The sequence below is a fragment of the Helianthus annuus genome, chromosome 5 (assembly GCF_002127325.2).
Source record: "Helianthus annuus cultivar XRQ/B chromosome 5, HanXRQr2.0-SUNRISE, whole genome shotgun sequence".
Lineage (NCBI taxonomy): Eukaryota > Viridiplantae > Streptophyta > Magnoliopsida > Asterales > Asteraceae > Helianthus > Helianthus annuus.
Genome location: NC_035437.2, coordinates 7,999,104 through 8,019,312, shown reverse-complemented (window position 1 = coordinate 8,019,312; position 20,209 = coordinate 7,999,104). Strand labels below are relative to the sequence as shown.

At 35.2% G+C, this 20,209-nt stretch overlaps 2 long non-coding RNA genes across 2 annotated transcripts; one reads left to right on the top strand and one right to left on the bottom strand.

The window, feature by feature from the left end:
* The first annotated feature begins 1,253 nt into the window (after positions 1–1,253).
* On the top strand, positions 1,254–3,787 carry LOC110938518. Its single transcript, XR_002591452.2, has 2 exons — positions 1,254–1,692; positions 3,231–3,787. It is a non-coding gene; the product is annotated as an uncharacterized LOC110938518 (long non-coding RNA).
* Positions 3,788–4,700: 913 nt separating this feature from the next.
* On the bottom strand, positions 4,701–6,411 carry LOC110939885. Its single transcript, XR_002592572.2, has 2 exons — positions 6,041–6,411; positions 4,701–4,926 (listed from the first exon to the last, which is right to left on the bottom strand). It is a non-coding gene; the product is annotated as an uncharacterized LOC110939885 (long non-coding RNA).
* Positions 6,412–20,209: the final 13,798 nt, after the last annotated feature.

Genomic DNA, 20,209 nt, shown 5'->3' with positions numbered 1-20,209 from the left:
TGTTACTCGATTTTTTTTGGTTTTTTTTTTGACGAAATATAGCGATTTTTTTAAAGAATATTAAAAAAATTGAGTGTTTTTTTGATTTTGAAAGCATTTTTTGGTTGTGTTCACACTTGGTTCTCGCGGTTCTCGCAATAAAGGGTGGTTCCTAAGAGCATTCACATCCAGCCCCCTATAATTATACATACATTCCACTAAAAAACAACTCCTATATCAATATATTTCCACTAAAAACAAATACTTTTTCTCTCTCCTTTTCAATTAAATAATATTTTTATACCTTTATCATTACATTTTTCTCTCTCCTTCACTCACAACCACTTTCAATATATATTAAAAAATTATAGTGGGTGAACAGTGTCCCCCTAAATATACAGATGAACAGTAACATTTTCTCTCTCCTCCACTCACAACCATTTTTTATACTCTTTATATTTTAAAAATCTCACACTCACAATTTAGTTCTTTGGATGTGAATGCTCTAACGGATCCTTCTCCTATATATATATATAGGGTTCGGTTCAATTAAGAACCACCTCGAGTTGTGAGAACCACGAGAACCCCTACTTTCCGCGCGAGTTAGGCCACAATTTTTTGCACAAACGTAGATGAAAAAAATTATAAACACATCTGTAAAAAAACAAAAAAAAATGTCGAGTTGATAGTTTTGCCTAATGTAAGTTTTGTTTACGCGCTAATGTAAATTTTATTACGCAATAAAAATTTTTTTACACCTCATGTAAATTTGTGCATGTGGCATTTAAAAAATATTGCTGAAACAAGTGACCTTTTTAAGATTTTTGAGAAATTCTTTTTTGGAAGGCCTAGTTCTCATGGTTCTCACAACTCAAGGTGATTCTCATTTTATCCTAACCCTATATATATATATATATATATATATATATATATATATATAGGGCATGGATCTACAGAAAACTTATTTCTACTAAGAAAACCTAGGAAACCCAATCTAGACCATTGATCATGATCATCCAATGGCTCATAAAATTTGAAGCATTTTTGAATTAAATTAAATAGAGTGGTAAAGTCAAAAAGGTACTTCAAGGGCATATGGGTAAAATTACCTATGATATTATGAAATTTTATATATTATATTCATATTGATTAGACATTCATGATATGAAAAGGAGAGAGAAACACAATTACCTATAACCAAGATTCCCATTTCTCTCTTTCTCTCTCAGACCTTCATTCTCTCTCTTCTTTATTATTGTCACCATCACCATCATCATTGTTTCTCTTTCTTCTTTTCTTTGAGAATTCAAAAAAACTTCTGTGCATTCACCATCATCATCATCCCTTCTCTCATCCTCTCTCTTTCTTCATGTTTCAATCACCAAGAACACACACAAGTGTGTGTGAGAGAATCGTTATTGTTAAAACCCCTTCGTGTTCATGAAGAACACCAAGAACACACACACAAGTGTGTGAGAAAGAAGCAGGCCTGAATCATTCGGTTGCATGTGTTTCTAGAGAGAGAAAGTTATTAGAACACCAAGACCAAGAACACACACAAGTGTGTGAGAGAGAAGCAGGTCAGAAATCATTTGGTTCATGGGTTTTAGAGAGAGAAAGTTGTTAGAACGCCAAGAACACACACACACAAGTGTGTGTGAGAGAATCATTTTTGAAGATCTTCATCGTGTTCATCAGACGGGTCTAGATCCGGTTAGTGTTCTACTAATTGCAAGAACACACTTGATTTTTTTGTTAAAAAGGTTGTCAATAACTTTTTGTGTGCTCAAAGTGTTCTAGTAATGGGTTAATGTTCATGTATTTTGCAGGTTTTTGTTTTTATGTTAAAATGATTTTTAGTTTTTTGATATTTTCAGTTTGTTGACCAATAATTTATGGGTTGGGTTTGTGTTAGGTTTTATAAATTGGATTTGCTTTATTTTGTTTTCTGTTTTTTGTTTAAATTGGGCATCCCAATTATTGGTAGATAATTAGTTTGAAAATCCATAATTGTTACAGTAAAGGTTTCAAAATGTTGTTGGTTAAGTTGTTCTTTTTTTATAATTAGTGTTAAATGTTTCAAATTTTTGCAGGCATAACTAGTTACGTATGTTACATTTCTGCCAGCTAGATTCTAAACTGTTTGTCCTGTATGTTGTAACATATGTTACACTTTCGGACAATATATGGTGCATACATTGTGTTACACATTTTGTTTTGATATGAGTGGATATTGAAATGGTGAATGGTAATTGTTGTATCCTCATCTTAGCAAGTACTCTTTTGCTGACTACTAATATTTGTGTTTTTCATTTCTTGGGCAGGACTGGGACTGGGAAGAAACCTAACAAAACATTATGTGTTTACAAATCTATATCTTTTTAAATGGGTTGAAATGTTATTTTTAAAGGGTTGTTAGTTGAAATGTCTTGCTGGCATAATTAGCTACATATGTTGTAATAAGGTTACACGTGTTACTTATGTTAAAACCAGCCCTTTCTTGGACATAAAAAGGAGCTACACATATGTAACACATGTTTGTAACGTGTGTTACACTGGAGGGTACCTTTGATGTTGTACAGAAGTTACCCTCCAGTGTAACACATGTTACAAACATGTGTTACATATGTTCAACCTCTTTGTTACCAAAAATCGGGGCTGCACATATGTAACACGTGTTACAACAGGTTTTTACCTACTTGCACGTCTCTATTACAAATGGATGAAAAACAGTTTTTTTAAAACATCCACGGTGTAACACTTGTTTATTTGAAAGTTCTTAAAACAACCGTTGTAACACGTGTTATAATCCCATCTTCAATGTAAAGATACATCCAATGTAACACGTGTTACAAAAGGAAATTACCTACTTACACATCTCTATTACGTTGATTTAAACAGTTATTTAAAAACATCCACTTTGCAACACTTGTTTATTTGAAAGTTCTTAAAACAACCGTTGTAACACGTGTTACAACTTTTTTAGTGTTGTGCATTTTCCTTTTTATTATCTCATCTTCAGCTTGAAGATACATCCAATGCAACACGTGTTAGGTTTGTTACGTGTTACAAAAGGTTTTTACTTAATGTAATAGTAAGTTTAAATGTTAAAATGTTTTTTTAAGATTGGCTGTTAAATGTTAAAATATATAAACTTCATAATTTATTCGGAATATCTCGTTTATTTTACAAATAACTACGGAAATATTACTTGTGCTATTATGTATTTACTATGGCGGTTGTATTTGCAGGAGTGAGGAGAATGACCAGGTCTGTGACGGGTAGGCTGGCTAATAAGCGAAAGCAGAACGATAAAGAAACAGAACGATAACGAAAGAAGGTAGATGGAGAAACCGATGAAGAATGGGAACAAGAAGTCGATGAAGGGCAGGTGGTGGGTACCTTTGACGTTGTACAGAAGTTACCCTCCAGTGTAACACATGTTACAAACATGTGTTACATATGTTCAACCCCTTTTGTTACCAAAAATCGGGGCTGCACATATGTAAGACATGTTTGTAACTTATGTTACACTAGAGGGTAACACATGTATGATCATTTTTGGATCATTTGTATATATTTAAGTCTGTATAAACCTACAACATTGATACCCCCAAAAAGGTTACACATGTTACGATAGAATGGGAAATGTGTAGCAACGTTCAATACTGTTGTTTCACTCTATAGTGTGTAACATGTGTGAAATGGCGTTTGTCAGTAAAACATATAACTTGTAAGGTGATACGACTGTATCTTTAAAACATGTTTACCTATAAGTACTTACATGTTACAGGTTGTATCTTTAAAACATGTTTAAACTAGAAACAGGAAACACTTGCAATGTATAAAGCAGAGTTACAGAAGATGTAACATGTGTAAAACTGGAAACACTTGTGTAACATTTTGGTGTAACACATTTTACAGGTTGTATCTTTAAAACATGTTTACCTATAAGTACTTACAAAATATAAAGCAGAGTAGGAACACAACTTTTAAGGATGTTACATACATTGTAGAGAAGATGTTACATGTGCACACACAATTAAGATGTGTAACATCACGACAAGTGTCATGTGTGATCTTTTTTTGTTACCCTAGGGTGCTAAACGTATTACAACGTTCATAACACACGTAAACTTATACTAACATCCGTCCCTATGTCCACAGATGATATAGAACATACTCCACGTTACCATATTTACTAGTATTCTAATGGCACTAAATTGTGGACACCGAATGTCAACGAGCAATATCATCCTATTATTGTTAAATCATACGTCACACTGGAAGAACTTCTTCCCATGTGTAAGGCTTATAACCAAGTAGCTGGGTTCAATGTAAAAAATATACGTTAATGCAGTTTTTTTATCTACTAATAACATTGTTAATAACAAGTCTAGGTACTTATGTAACATGAAGTGTATCGTTTGTCCCTTTAATTTGTTACACTAGTCTCATATACTTATAGTTACATATATTACTTGTTTGTTCATTGATATGACATTTTGGATGATGTAATGTTGTTACATATGTAATTTGCTAAGTTTAAATTGACACCAAAGGGGCTGACATATGTAACACATGTTTATAACATATGTTACAATATGGGTATATATGTAACACATGTATAGCAATCTTACACATATTACATATAGGTGTTACATGTGTTACAACGTCAAGGTTACACATGTTACATATAGTTGTTGCATCCAAAAAAAAAATTGCCTTCACAACAACATCCGTATTCATCCAAATATTGGCATACTAACAATGAAAATAAAAATAAATTTTATATCAATAGTTGTAATGCTTCTAAAATGGTCTTCTAAAAATTGCCTTCACAACAACACCATCGTCACCACGAAAACCTGATGATGCGTTGTAATCCTTCCGCGGGTTTCGCTTCTTGATAACCATCTTCATCTTGAACACAAAACATCTTTCCACCTATGAACAAAACAAGTACATCAATATTAAATATTCTATAGTTAAAACTTATTAATCTTCTATGTAACATGTGTAACGTGGCTATACATGTGTTACCTCTCTAGTGTAACACATGTTACAAACATGTGTTACATATGTGCACCCCCCCTTTGTGTCCAAAAAAGGGTTGGGGTATCTATAAGTAACTTGCATAATGTTGTTACTACATATGTAGCTAATTATCCCACAAAAAAAACACGACTTTTTATTTGTAAAATAAACGAGATATTCCGAATAAATTATGAAGTTTGTACGTTTTAACATTTAACAGCCAATCTAAAAAAAACAATAAGCTGGTCTCATATACTGGGTGTAACACATGTAACACCCTATATACAACATATGTAACCCGCAGTGTAACACGTGTTACAACATATATGACAAACAGTTTAGAAATTTTAGCATTAATCTTCGTAAAAATAACAATATACTCTGTACAAACAATTTAGAAAGTCAACATTAATCTTCGTAAAAAATATCAATATACTCTTCGCATAAATGTAGCTGATAGAAATGTAACATATGTAACAAATTATGCCAGTAAAAAACACGAATTTCTATTTGTAAAACAAAACCGATATCCGATTAAATTATGAACTTTCTAAAGGTAATGAAAATGTAATATCGGAGTGAATTTATTCAAAAAAACAACTAAAAAACAAAGAAATTTGAAACATACATCGTAAAAATTATGGATTTTCAAACTAATTATCTACCATCAATGGTGATGCTGAATTTAAACAAAACTAGAACACAAATCAAACCAAATCCAATTCATAAACCCTAAAAAAAACCCAGCTCACCCACATCCCCCCCCCCACACACACACACAAATCCAACTAAAAGCAATCATTAACTCAAAATCGCTGGACAAACAATTTAGAAATTTAACTTTAATCTTCATAAAAAAATCAATACACTTTGAAGAGAGAAATACAACATACAAAAATTTCTTATAGATCTTGATTTAAAAAATAAAATAAACAAACTAGCTCTGATTTTAAATCTACCAAACGTTATACAAAGTATAAATCTAAACAAATTACATAAATTAACAAAAGTAAGATCTTTAAACCTGTTTCTCTCTCACACACTTGTGCGTGTGTTCTTGGTGTCTAGGTGAACAACATGAAAATTGTTATCTCTCCTTCCAAAACATTAGCTTTCTCTCTCTAAAAAACAGAAACAAAGATGTGATTAAAATGACACCGAGCTTCCTTTTCTTTGAGAGCTTTGATGGTGGCTTCGATCTTCAATGGTGGCTTCGATCTTCAGATTTCAAGGTTGGAAGGGATGGTGGCTTTGATCTTCGATCTTTGAGAGCTTTGATGGTGGCAGAGCATTGATGGTGGCTTCGATCTTCATATTTCAAAGGTTGGAAGGAATGGGGTGAAAGCAATGGAGTTAGGGTTTTGAAGAGAAAGGAATGGGGTATGAAGAAGAAAGAAAGAGATAGATTCTGTATGTATTTTTTTGTTTAAAAAGGGAAGAAATGATGGGTAATAAATGAGTTGATGTGATGGTGAAGAGAGTGAAATGATATCTTGATCAAATGACCAATATGCCCTTTTAACATGTGTTTTAAAAAGATGATGTGGATCAATCTTGGCCACACAATTAAGGTTTGCCAAGTTTTCTTGATTAAATGGGTTTTTCATAGATACTTACACTATATATATATAGGGGATGGTTCAAATGAAAACCACTTTTATTGTGAAAACTTGAAAACTAACTAAAAAAAGCCTAAAAAACACACAAATTTTTTTTTTTTCAATTTTTTTTTATAAAAATCGCTAGTTTTTATATATAAAAAAAAACTTTTTTTCAAAAAAAAAAAATTGTGTAGTGCACATGTGTAATAATACACATGTGTAGTACACATACATATGTGCAGTATTACACATGTGCACTACACAAAATTTTTTTTTTTTTTTTTGAATTTTTTTTATATTAAAAAACCTGCAAAATTTTGATTGCAAAAAAAAATTAAAAAAAAAATTTTTGTATGTTTTTTTGGCTTTTTTTAATTAGTTTTCGAGTTTTCACAATAACTAGTGGTTTTCATTTGAACCTTCCCCTATATATATATATAGGGTAAGGATCATTTCAGAAATAATTACAGAACTTACAGAACTCCTAATAAACAACCATTCTACTAATATATTTTTTATATTTAACATTATTTAAAGGGTATTTTTTATCATTTATTATGACTCCATGTGTGTTAAGAGTAGTTCTATCATTTTTTATATGTAATTTTATAATTACCTATACGTAAATTGGTTCATTTACACATATGTAAACTAGTTCCTTTAGACATATATAAATTAGTTATTACACATAAATAATTAGGTTTTTCATATATGTAATCATAAAAATCCATATAACATATCCTTCAATAATGTTAAATAATAAAATATATAAATAAAATAATTATTTACTAACAGTTCTGAAAGTTCTGTAATATTTCGAGTTCTGAAAGAACCCTATAGGGCACAATGTGGCGCTTTAATGGCACACTTTGCACTTCTCACGCTCGCATCGCCACGAGCCGCTTGGAGCCACCTTTACTATATATGGCTTGAAGCAAACTCCAAAACAATGGCATCAAAAGTTTAACCAGTTTATGCTTACAGTGGTTTCAAAATAAATGAATGCGACAAATGTGTCTATGTCAAAGACACTTCTAAAGGTTATGGATCTTATGCCTTTAAGTAGATGATATGCTTATCATTGGGAGTGATGTTAAGATGATCAGATCTACTAAAGAAATGTTGAAAGCGAGATTTGACATGAAAGATATGGGTCTAGCTGATGTGATTCTTGGAGTAAAGATCATTAGAACCCAAATTGGTTTGGTGCTAGTCAATCTCATTATGTGGATAAGATCCTTAAGAAGTTCAATTCTGATGACACGAGTGTAGCTCAAACTTCAATTGATACCTCTCAACATTTGTCAAATAATAGAGGATACTCAAGGATCGTTGGCAGTCTTATGTATCTCATGTCATATACTCGACCAGACTTAGCATATGATGTGAGTAGGCTAAGTAGATATACTAGTAATCCTAGTTCAGAGCACTGGAAGGGTATAACAAGATTATTAAGGTATTTGAGATACACGAGAAATTATGGACTGCATTATGGCCAAAATCCAGCTGTTGTGGAGGGATTCAGTGATGCCAACTAGATATCTAATATGGAAGATTCTAGATCTACAAGTGGTTATGTGTTTACCCTTTGAGGAGCAACTAAATCTTGGAAGTCGTCCAAACAAAATCTTATAGCTAGATCCATGATGGAATCTGAGTTTATCGTGTTAGATAAAGCTGGGAAGAGGCAGAATGGTTGAGTCAATTCTTAGAATATGTTCCAAGATGGCCTAAGCCTGTGATTGCTATTTGTATATATTGTGATTGCCAATCAGCTATTGGTAGAGCTCAAAATGCAATGTATAATGGCAGATCAAGGCACATACGATGTCGACATAACACGATACGACAACTACTATCAACTAGAGTTATCACGATTGACTATGTGAGGTCAAAGGATAACATTGCGGATCCGCTTAGAAAACGCTTAAGCAGAGAGATAGTACATAAGTCGTCGATGGAATGGGACTAAAGCCCTTGGAGTAAGTTTGTACAACGGAAAACCTATCCTAGAAGAATGGAGATCCTATGATCTAGGTTCAATAGGACCACCTAACTATACGAATTGAGGTCACTGTGGGGGAGTACCTTAACGTACAAAGGGAGTTACAAACTTCCTAGTCCATTCCTACTTAAAATTAGTGATATCAAGAGAGGTTAAGCATATGGCTTTTAATGATTTGTAAATTATCACCTATGTTGGTGAGAAGTGGGGTCGCTTCGAATGGAATTGGGGGCACAATTCCTAGAGCTCTCGTAGAATCAGGATGGTGTTCCATGACTAAAACGGGCACAACTACGAGGGGGTAGCCAGACCAGGAAGAGTAATGTGTGATGTGTAATAATGTCTACGTAAAAGGGGTTGGTTCAAGGACGTCGCGTCTACTAACCGCTAGGAGACTAAGTATTTATCAAAAAGGAGGGTTCAAAGGGAAACTTACCTATCCTGCATTACTTAACCGCTGAAATCTTATCGTGACACTTGAGTGTATGGGACGATCTCCATTCATGTGGGGGATTGTTGAAATTTTATAAATAATATTATATTATGAGTTAATATAATGATTATTTAATAATTAAGCTAAGATGAATGAGAGATATTGAGCATTAAGTTTGTGTGTTGGAACCATAAATATGTGGGAAATTGAGCTTGTCCCACATAGGTGGAGAGATAAATCTTTTATGGATTTATAATTAGAAATCTCTACACGAATGTATTCTTATGTGACACCTCAAACCCAGTGGTATCCAAGAGGGTGCGAAGCACCCAACACGCGCCCGGGCCGGGGCCTGGGCACGGGCACGGGACAGGGACGAGGGCGATTGGCGTAATGTGGCGCTTTGATGGCACACTTGGCACTTCACACACTCGCATCGCCCCTTGGAGCCCCTTTTACTATTTTTTAGATGCGCCTTGGTTCGTGTTACTTGAGCAAGTGGTCTGGTGACTGTTTAGATTCCTACTGGTCAAGTTGAATTAAGTTCTCATTGAATTTGAGACTTAATTTTTATTGAATTCTGTATTCAGTTCTGACATTTCATTTTGGAATCATTATACACAAAGCTTTGTTCTTTGTTCAGAATACACAGAGAAAACTAGAACTCTCGTATGGTTCAGACATCACCCAAAAATACTAATAAATTCCCTAATTCTCTTCGTTTCGCGCTCTTGTTTCAGGTAGTTTTTCAGGTGCTTAGCTATCCCGGCAGTACAATCTGCTCTGGCTGTTGTACCCCGTGAAACAGACGGGTTCACCTGGGTGGCCCGAAATCTGTTTTAAGGGAAGCGTGAACTTCACGTGCCTCAGTCGCCTTTACTTTATGCATTTTCGTTATTTCATTGTAATATGTTCATAGTCTTCATTTACATTTGAATTGTATTTTGGTTCAGTTCTTATTTATGTATTGTAATCCGAATATAGATTAATAAAATTGTCATTTTTATTTTATTTCTTGAACGGTTGTCCTACATAATCTTTAACTCATTACACCTTATATCTAAACACCACTACAAAACAAAAACAAAGGGTGTCAACAACATACACATCCTTTGGTGATCAGAGTAATACTGCTTAACCAGGTTCATAGCTAACATAGCCAGGTGCGCCTCTAGATCTGCAACAGGTTTTCTTTTATTCTCGATTTGCGCCTTGAGGCCTGCGATATGATTTTTTTAAACCTCCAGTTGTGACTGTAGATACTTTTTATTGGGTTTCATGTAAATCCTCTCGTTTTGAAACTTACCTTAATTAGAAAGATTTTTTACACTCCTATTTTTAGAAACTTATATTCGTAACATATTCGTATTACACTTCCGGTTTCGTAATTCGCAACTTTGATCATGATAAACTCAATCATTTTATTTAAATTATGCTTCGTTTACTCGTACTCATCTTACATTCAAATCATATACGTCCTTGATACTCGTCCTCCTTCTCGTAAACGCATGCTTAATTTACACACGAACATCGTTATTACGTATTTTATACATTTTATTATACAAATACTTCGTTATACATTTCAATACTCAATCCATACTTCTATACTTGTTAAACACTTAAACGTATTTTAATTATACACATTCGTGTTTCTTGTAAAAACGTATTTATCTTTTGAACAAACAATCATAAATATGTGTTTTTATACACTTTAATCACACAAATACTTGATTTTATGTTTACAATACTTAAACTATATAATATACATATTTAGTACCAAAAAAGTATTACATATTCGCAAAACACCATATATACATCCTAAACCAAACTACAGGAGCCTATATTGTCAAAACTGAAACTTGGCCTGGAGGGTCAGCCAGGCGACACTCGCCAAACACCCCGGTTTGCTTCCACGACACTCCTGGGCAGTCGATCAGTGACAACTTTGAATCTGCTCGTTTATTGGCTCTTTTTTCACCTCTAACACCCAACTAACCTTCTTTATTACACTTTAAACACACAACCTAATCCCCCACTAAAAATACATGTCCCCCACACTCTCCCAACACTTTAAACTCTCTTAAAATACTCCCAAATCCTTTCAATTCATCAAAATTCTTAAGTTTGGCAGATTTAATCCCTGCACAAAAAAGTGAAGTTTTGAGCACCTTTTCTTTACTTTTCTTCATGTTTCTTGCTTCAATCTACTTGGATAACCTTCAAGGATGTTATCCAAGATTCGCAAAGGTGTAATCACGAGATACATAACTTATATAAGGCTCCAAAGTCAGATTTGTTTTCTGATTTATACAAACTTGTTGTAACTTTATTTTCTTCAACTTTGCTTGATCCTTGCTCTTCCACAAGGCTTGGAACACCTCTAGGAATGTTTCCATAGGTTTACCATGGTAAACCAAGGTGGAACAACACCATTTTGAGGTCCAAACTCTCTGTTTTGGAAGAAACTTGAATAACTTTTACAAAACTTAACTTTATGCTTGAATCTTATACCTAGCAACCTCCTAAACCCATCAATGGTTGTGGAACTTGTTGATTCTTACAAGTTTATAGGTACAAATAACCTATAAACTTTCTGATTTGTTAGGGTTCAATACAACCCACAAGTGTTTAAATCATATAAGTTTGCCATCGTTCATACGGTGAGACTTATGTTAGATGCAAGTGTGAACATTGGATGCTTTGGCATTCCTAACTTGATTCCACACCTCACTTGATGTTTTGATTGATAATCCAAGTAGCTTTCTAGTATCAAAGTGACATAACCTCGTCTAGCCTCCGACACTTAGTTAACTATTTCCATGTCGTGGTGGTTCACCCGGGTTATAGATTACTAGGCTACTTGATAAGTACTAGTTAGTTTCTATTGTTTCTTGTTATTCATGACCCTCCGAATCATCCTTATGATGATTTCGTGTAGTGGTGAATCATATAATGAGGTTAAATCCTCCATGCTTGACTTACATGATAATACATGATATCTATGATGGACTTAGTTTTAGGATATTATTATAACTATATAAACATACATACATATATATATATATACATATTTGGCCAAGTTTGCGATAATAATCGGTTAATGGTTATTCATCATGGACTTAGGCTAACTTATCTACGATTTTAGACCACTTTAATTGATTCTAATGGGCAATTTGGGACCCATGAGACCACACATAACATAGTGTCATAAACGAGTGCTTAGAATTATATAATACTTTTATGAATACATACTTTTTGTACATTATATTCTAAATCCCGAATCTAGCCACTTCATAAACGTCATATAACCATACCATTTATTCCTTATTCATCAACAACTCGTCACTCACGGATAATCGGAAGGCTTTGCAATATTGTGAGTATACTCGGCGCCTTTTTTACCGTTTTTACACTTTTTGGGTGCATCATGTTTACATATACAAAACACACTCAACATACATAGTTTTATGCAATTATACAAACAATCCAATACATGCTTACCAATATGTTATGCTTGATTCATGTTTTCTGGGTGATTCTTATGTGATGAACTTGTCATTAACTTCGTACGAGCCTCCACTTAACATGTATATCGCTATAGGAGTAACACACCGCCCGTGAATGTGAGGTCATGTTAAGTTTATTTATTCTTTATACTTGCGGTAATAAGAGGTTGACTTGTAAATTGCATGCCAGTTTATACGTTAATCTTGATAACTAGATTTGCCACGTGGATTGTTCATTTTTATACTTATATGCTAGTACTCAAACTTGTATACTCGCCAATAATTTTTGTATTGAACTATACTTTTAAACATGTTGCAGGATTATGATGGTGACGATGCATGGAACTTAGTAGGATGCCTAGAAACGCATTTTAAACTTTAATACTTGTTGTTTTGTAATTCAATTGTTCTAACTTGTTGTATTTCTATTTCAAACAATGAATTTTGATTCTTTTAGCAATGAAATGAAATTTATCATTAAATACTTGTCACATTAGTGTTATGAAGTCTCTTGCAATCTCATTTTCGTCTCACTCCGATGTTTCCGCCATCGGTTGGGGTGTGACATTTCATACACGTATGTTAAGTTTTAATGCGGTGAAAACGTGTGTACGAACCAAACCATGCCGAAACTTTAGATCACCCACCAGGAGTCCTGTTGCAAACCAAATAGAAACAAAAACCAACCACAGTGTGTCTCTGAAACACATACCATAATTGATTGTAGCAAATTGTACTTCCCAAGTTAACAACTAACCAAGTTATAACACCTTGGTTCAACGAACAAGTGGGTAGATCCATTGACACCAAAGTCCCAAAAGTGATCTCTTTTAGTAATTTTACTTCATGAATTCCTAATATTGAACTCCTTCAATTTTACATCCAAAAACCAAACTCCTTCGTTTTCCTCCACTCGCAATTAGACCAATCTGTATCAATGAGAAGATCTACCACACGATTATTCACGAAATCTAAACTCTTTCATGTTTCTACTCGTAGAACAGTCCGTCAGTAATTTTAGAAACCTTTATAAAATGCTTAGATCTGTTAATCTTATTAATATCTATATTTATGAATTTACATCGAGTTTGATGGTAAATGGGCAACAAGTTGCGCCGCTACCCCTTTAGAAACTAAATATGTAATAATTTAATTTAAATCATTTAGTTATGTACATACATTAAAGCATTAGTACAAACGTCGGGGCTCAACCTCGTCAACTTCTTTCAAATGAGCCCAAGGATGAGGCCCTTCATATCGATGTGACATCCTAGTGAATCTATGGCTCTAAAATCATGCAATACTAAGATATACAGAACATTACAAAAACAATAAACTGTAAGTTTATCTAGGGGTGAGCAAGTTTAGGTTCGGACAAAAAATAACCGAGAACCGAACCGAAAATATACCCAACCCAACCCGAACCCAAGTACCTAGGTATTTAGATCGGTTCCAATTTTTCATCTAAAATCGGTCGGGTCGGTTCTCGGTTCTTTTCATGGTGAAACCCAATTTGGACCTATGGACCGAACTAAAGTGCTACTTAAAAAAGACTAGGCCATAGCCCAGTAGCGATTGGGGCTTGAATCCCTAAAATAGATAACATACAACAGCTACATGATGCTCCCACAGATACATTCATATAAAGAAAGAAACCATTTGCATTGAATTTGCAGTCAATTTCTTGGCAGTTAATGTGAATTACTCAATACCTTTTGAATTCTTGGATGTTTAAGTTATGAATTTTTGGTTAGAAGGTTTTATCTACGTTTGGTAGTGCAATTCATCAAAAACAACAACCTTTGATAATATGTTTCGTCAAAATTTTCAGTCGGACACTTTATCGACCACTTGGTGTGCAAAGAGATTAATCATGGATAATAAATGTTAGATTGAAGCATAAACACCCCATTAACCATGAAATACTTGCAAATTCATATCCACTATTAGAAAACTAATAAATATACAACAAACATATTATACTTGCATGGTCAAATTAGTTCAAGTTAGGCATGACTATCAATAACATTTGAATGAAAAGTAACAAAGAAATAACTCACCACCGTTAATGGATTGAAATGTAAATAAGGCCGAAATCAAGGAGAATGTTGTGTTCCTTCATCATCAGATGGTTTGTGAATGTACAATAGCCTTCCCGTTCCTAAGTTTATAACAAAACATGCTCAAAAGTGAAATATGTCGGGTCGGTTCTTATACTTAGTACCCGACAACCCAATTACATAAAAACCCAGAACCGACCCTATATTTAGGGTAGTGAATCGTTTCTGTATTTTATGTTTGATCGGTTCTCGGGTCAGGTAGGGTCGGGTTTTACCTTTTGCTCAACCCTAAGTTTATCTGAAAAATAACTTCATACGATCTAAACTTACTCACTTAGGTGATCATTCTAAGCTTGATTCAATCATTAGGATTATGAGGCACCTGCATCGTTCTATTGGGATATATCAGTGTCACACCCCGATTTCCACGTGTCTCACCGGTGGGCCCGGTGGGGGATTACCGTGACGTAGTTGGCTACAATATAGTCAAACCACACAATATAAATGAATGCACAGCGGAAGCAATAAAGATAAATATATTTCAACTTTAAGTGTAATATCAAAGTATCACCATCGTTGAAATAAAATCCACAGGGGATCAAATAATAATAACAAAAGTATTGTTCAACAGACTTCAGGCATCTTAAGCTTGCGAGACTTCTAATGATGCTAAGGAGAAATCCCAGCCAATTACACATAGTACCTGCATTTAGTCTTTTTGGGAAAATACGTCAGTTTACACTGGTAAATACATTCAACTGACACTTTTGTAAAATGTTTAAGTAAAATTGATTTGAATGCACAAGGCACAAATTCTTTTATAACTTGGGAGAATTATTTAAATATATAATCTTGTAAAGAATTACATGTTTACTATGCGTTCGGTCGCCCGAGTCGTATCGGGTTAAAGTTTAATAGACACACCACATAGTGTAAAACCGTGGCGGGTAACCAACGGCTACACTTTTATAGTTATAGACATAATGTCGGGTGTACGCCTACACCGGGATGTCAAGGTCGTGGCCATTCATAAATGCTGCCAAGGATATCCGGGACATGATCATTAAGCCCCCAAAGGCGTTAAGCCAACAAAACAAGTTTTTAAACGGGTCACATTGATAATACCCAACTACAAATGAGTTGGGGTCAATTGCCCGACCAAGCGGTATTTTAGATACCGTAACCCAAGCCCGTATAACGGAAAATAAGTTAAAAGTATTTACCTTTGCAAGTATAATCCTTAATTGAATAAATCACAGATAGCTTTTACTGGTCTCCTATTCTGGAATGAAGGTTTAAAATAACCTATTAGAATCCTAACGGGTCTTTATAGTTGCCGTAGCTTAGACCGATCGGTTTCAAAGGATAGTTACGGTTTAATCGCGTGAAAGGCGAAAACCGTGAATGGAGTGTGATTTTGAACCAACAAGTTTGAAGACTTGTTTTATATGGGTATAATAATCATACTCTGGATTTTGGGGTCAAAACAATATGGTTTGACCCGTATCGGCTAATTTATGTAAACTAGTTACATAAGCCGAACCGTGCGCGCAAAAGGCGCAACGGGTAATCCGCAGGAGTCCTACACTGTTTTCCTAAGTCAATATGCCTTAAAGAGGTTGTGGTATCAGTAGGATACCTTCCATAATGCCCGTAACGAGTTTAAGTTCATAATATGCCCCGTAGGGGTATTTTGGTCTTTTTAAAGATTATAAAAGGGGTTTTAGAGTTCTACAGGAAATCTGAGTTTCCCGAACAGTTTATAAAGTATAAAATACTTTATTTATTATTTAAAATCAGTAGCAACTGGAATCGGGTCAAAAGACCTTGTAGAACTCGAGTTATGGCCGAAAAGGGTATATTCGGTATTTACCGAACCGTTGCCATAACCGCAGGTTATGAGCAGGTTAAAAATAATTAAAAATCTTTAAAAATCCCAAAATATTATATTACATCAGTGAGTAAAACTTTTGGCATCGAAATCCGGGTTTAGATAGGCGTTATGCTAATTGCGCTATTTAATTAATAAAGTTTCGCAATTTGCGCTATTTAGCATAACTCCTATTCTGGACCTCGGATTGATATGAAATTTTAGGGACATGCCTAGAAATTAGTAACCAAGGTCATGATTCGTTCACATGTCCGAAATTCTCGTTTTAAATTAAAAAGGGCGTTACGGTCAACTTTTAAGCATTTAACGGAAATGTGTAAAAGACTCGGACAAACAACGAACCGGTCACAGAGGTTAATACCATCATGTAACCTGGTCCTAAGAGAGTCTTAAGGCATATCTAAATCAAACTTTAACGGGTCAGAACTGAAGTCAATGCAAAAGTCAAACTTTTGCGACTTTCGGCTCCGAACCGGGTCTAAACAGAAAGTGGTCGGATCAAACAAGCTTAGACTAGTTTATATACTTATCATCATGTTTTATGAGTGGCAAAATAGGTTATACGCCTTCTACATTGTCACTTATGCGTTAAATAGAAAATCTAGCTTCTGTTGACTTTTTACGAACAACTTTGACCCGACATTCGACCTAGTTAGAGTGGTGATCAGGGGGAACCCTCTTACGGGTTTATTACTCACATGAATACCAACTCATAACTACTTTCGATTCGACTAATCACTGGACCATTTGTGATTAATCGTAAAGTCGACCGTTAATTACGACGGTTTGACTTTTAAGCTAAAACTAAGCTAAAGCTCAATTAGGAAGGGTTAGGCAAACTTACAAGGGTCCTATGAACGACCAGGGATCACTTGGGAGGAAGCTTGAGCTCCAGAAGTGCTCCACAAATGCAGATGAAGGTGTGAAGACTTGTTGCAAGTTCATGGTCCTTTTATAGTGAAAATTTCACCACAAACCTTTGACACACAAGTCTACCAACTGACCACAACCTTCCAACATGTGTCCCTAGTGTTTAGGGGTTGTTTAGGGGCCTCTTGGAAGTGTTTGAGGGTATCAATTGACGTTTAGAAGGCTGAAAAGGCAACTGTCACATTTTTCTGCATCTGGGCGGGCCAGGCGGCCCGCGTAAGGCCTAAAGCGGGCCGCGTGGGTTCTTCTGATCTGATTCCATATTTGCATTAATTGTAAGCTTGGCTCCTGGTCTTTCCGAAAGGTCAACCAACTTATTTCTTGCAATATGAACCCTCAAATTTAACACATAAGGGCTTCAAGATATATACCCACTTTGTTAAGACCTCGGTTAACTTTATTGTTGCCCGAAAAGTCATAACTTTCGACGTTGACGCTTTTAACCCCTCGCATACGAATTTGATCATAACTTTCTCATACGATAACGAAACTTTATGAAATTTGAATCGTGCATTGTAGTGAGCATAATTTACTTTTACAAAGCTTCGGGTTTGTTGAAAGGTCACTCAGAGGTATAACTTTAAACATGTTGACACATTTAACCCATGTAGTTTGTAATCTCTCACTTTTAGCTTCGTATGATCAATGATTTATTCGTTTGATGGCATAAGCATTATGTAGGGTTAATGTACATTATATTTATTCACAGTTGACACTTAGAGTACGTATTTTCACATACTTTCCATGTTTGTCAACTTTAGTCCTTCTATAATATTCTTTCACACGTTTTAAACATATGACACGTGTCAACACATTATAAGACGTGAATTTCCGGGGTGTTACATCCTCACCCCCTTAAAATAAATTTCGACCCAAGATTTACTGAAATAAGTAAGGGTACTTTTCTTTCATCGCGGATTTGACTTCCTACGTGTAATCGGGACCTTTACGGGCATCCCATTTGACCTTTACAATAGGTACATGCTTCCTTTGAATCTTCTTTACCTGTCGATCTTCCATCGACAAAGGTTTTTCCATGAATTTCAAGCTCTCATCTGTATGCACATCTGTATGCGATATTACCAGTGATTCATCAGCGAAGCAATTTTTCAGATTGCAGATGTGGAACATATTGTGAATTCCACTGAGCTTTTCCGGTAAGTTTGACTTATAGGCAACTGACCCGACACGTTCGATAACCTCGAGAGGTCCTATGTATCTCGGGCTTAGCTTGCCTTTCTTACCAAAATGCATTCACTCCTTTCGAGGGTGATGCTTTAAGCAACACTTTATCACCTACTTCGAAGTGAAAAGCCTTATGCCTTGAATCTGCGTAACTTTTCTGCCTATCTCGGGCAGTCTTGAGACGGCCTCGAATCTGGACAATCTTGTCCGTCGTTTCAAAGACTATTTCTGGTCCTGATAATTTGACATCTCCAACTTCCGCCCATCAAACGGGCGACCTACACTTTCTACCGTATAATGCCTCGAAGGGCGCAGCCTTAATGCTGGTGTGGTAGCTATTGTTGTAGGAGAATTCGATTAATGGTAGGTTCTTATCCCAACTACCACCCAAATCGATCGCACATGCACGTAGCATGTCTTCCAACGTTTGAATAGTACGCTCACTCTGACCGTCAGTCTGAGGATGATGAGCCGTACTGAAATTCAAATGTGTGCCCAAAGATTGCTGGAATTTTTTCTAGAAATGAGACGTGTATCTAGTATTTCGGTCAGAGATAATAGACACAGGTATGCCATGCAAGGCTACAATCTTATCAACGTACAACTGGGCTAGCTGACAAGGACTGGTTTCTAGCAAGCCCCCAAAGGCACGTGTCGTTGGCTACGCAACCTCTGAGATACAAGGGAATGTGCTGACTTAGTCAGTCTATCAACTATAACCCATATCGTATCATTTCCTTTCCTTGTCTTAGGTAACTTGGTAATAAACTCCATGGTTACCATTTCCCACTTCCACGTAGGAAGTTCAGGCTGTTGTAGCAAGCCTGACGGCTTTTGATGCTCGGCTTTGACTTGCGCATATGTCAAGCATTTAGCTACATAGGTGGCTATAGACTTTTTCAAGCCTATCCACCAATAATTTGCCTTTAGATCCTGGGTATCTGATGGCAATTCTTAATCGTTGCTTAATTAGGGTTGCGGCAATTAATATATAAGCAATATGAACCGTCTTTCTTATTTAATAACGTAAAACCTTCAGAATATTGAGTCAGGCTATATGAGCCTATATCTTAAAACCTACTTAATCAAGGTTTCGATTGTTCTATAAGCAATATGGAGTTTTCACAATACTCCAGCCCACAGCGGGATGTTAATATTAATTCTACCTGCCTTCCAGGAGGTAAGCAGGGAAAACTTATGAGAAGATAAGCAAGATACAGGGGGACTACAGAGATTTTCCATATCTCAGGCTCCAGTTCATTCATTATTGTTTGTGCCAATTAAGTGACACATATAAATCCATGAATTCCTTAATCGGGAACACTTACTTGGACAATTCCATTCTGGATATCTTCTTTGCATACTACTAGTCGACTTTAGTACAATATGACCATTGGGATATCTCATGGGTTCCATGTATTAAACCTCCATACTGATCAGGCATGGAAGTAATCTATGGGACACACCAGAATACTTCAATCCTCATATGGCACTTTTATCAAACATAGTTTGGCATTCGCAGGCAATAGAAAAACAATGAAAGAAGAAAATAATTAAAATAACATATGTTGTTGTACTCTAT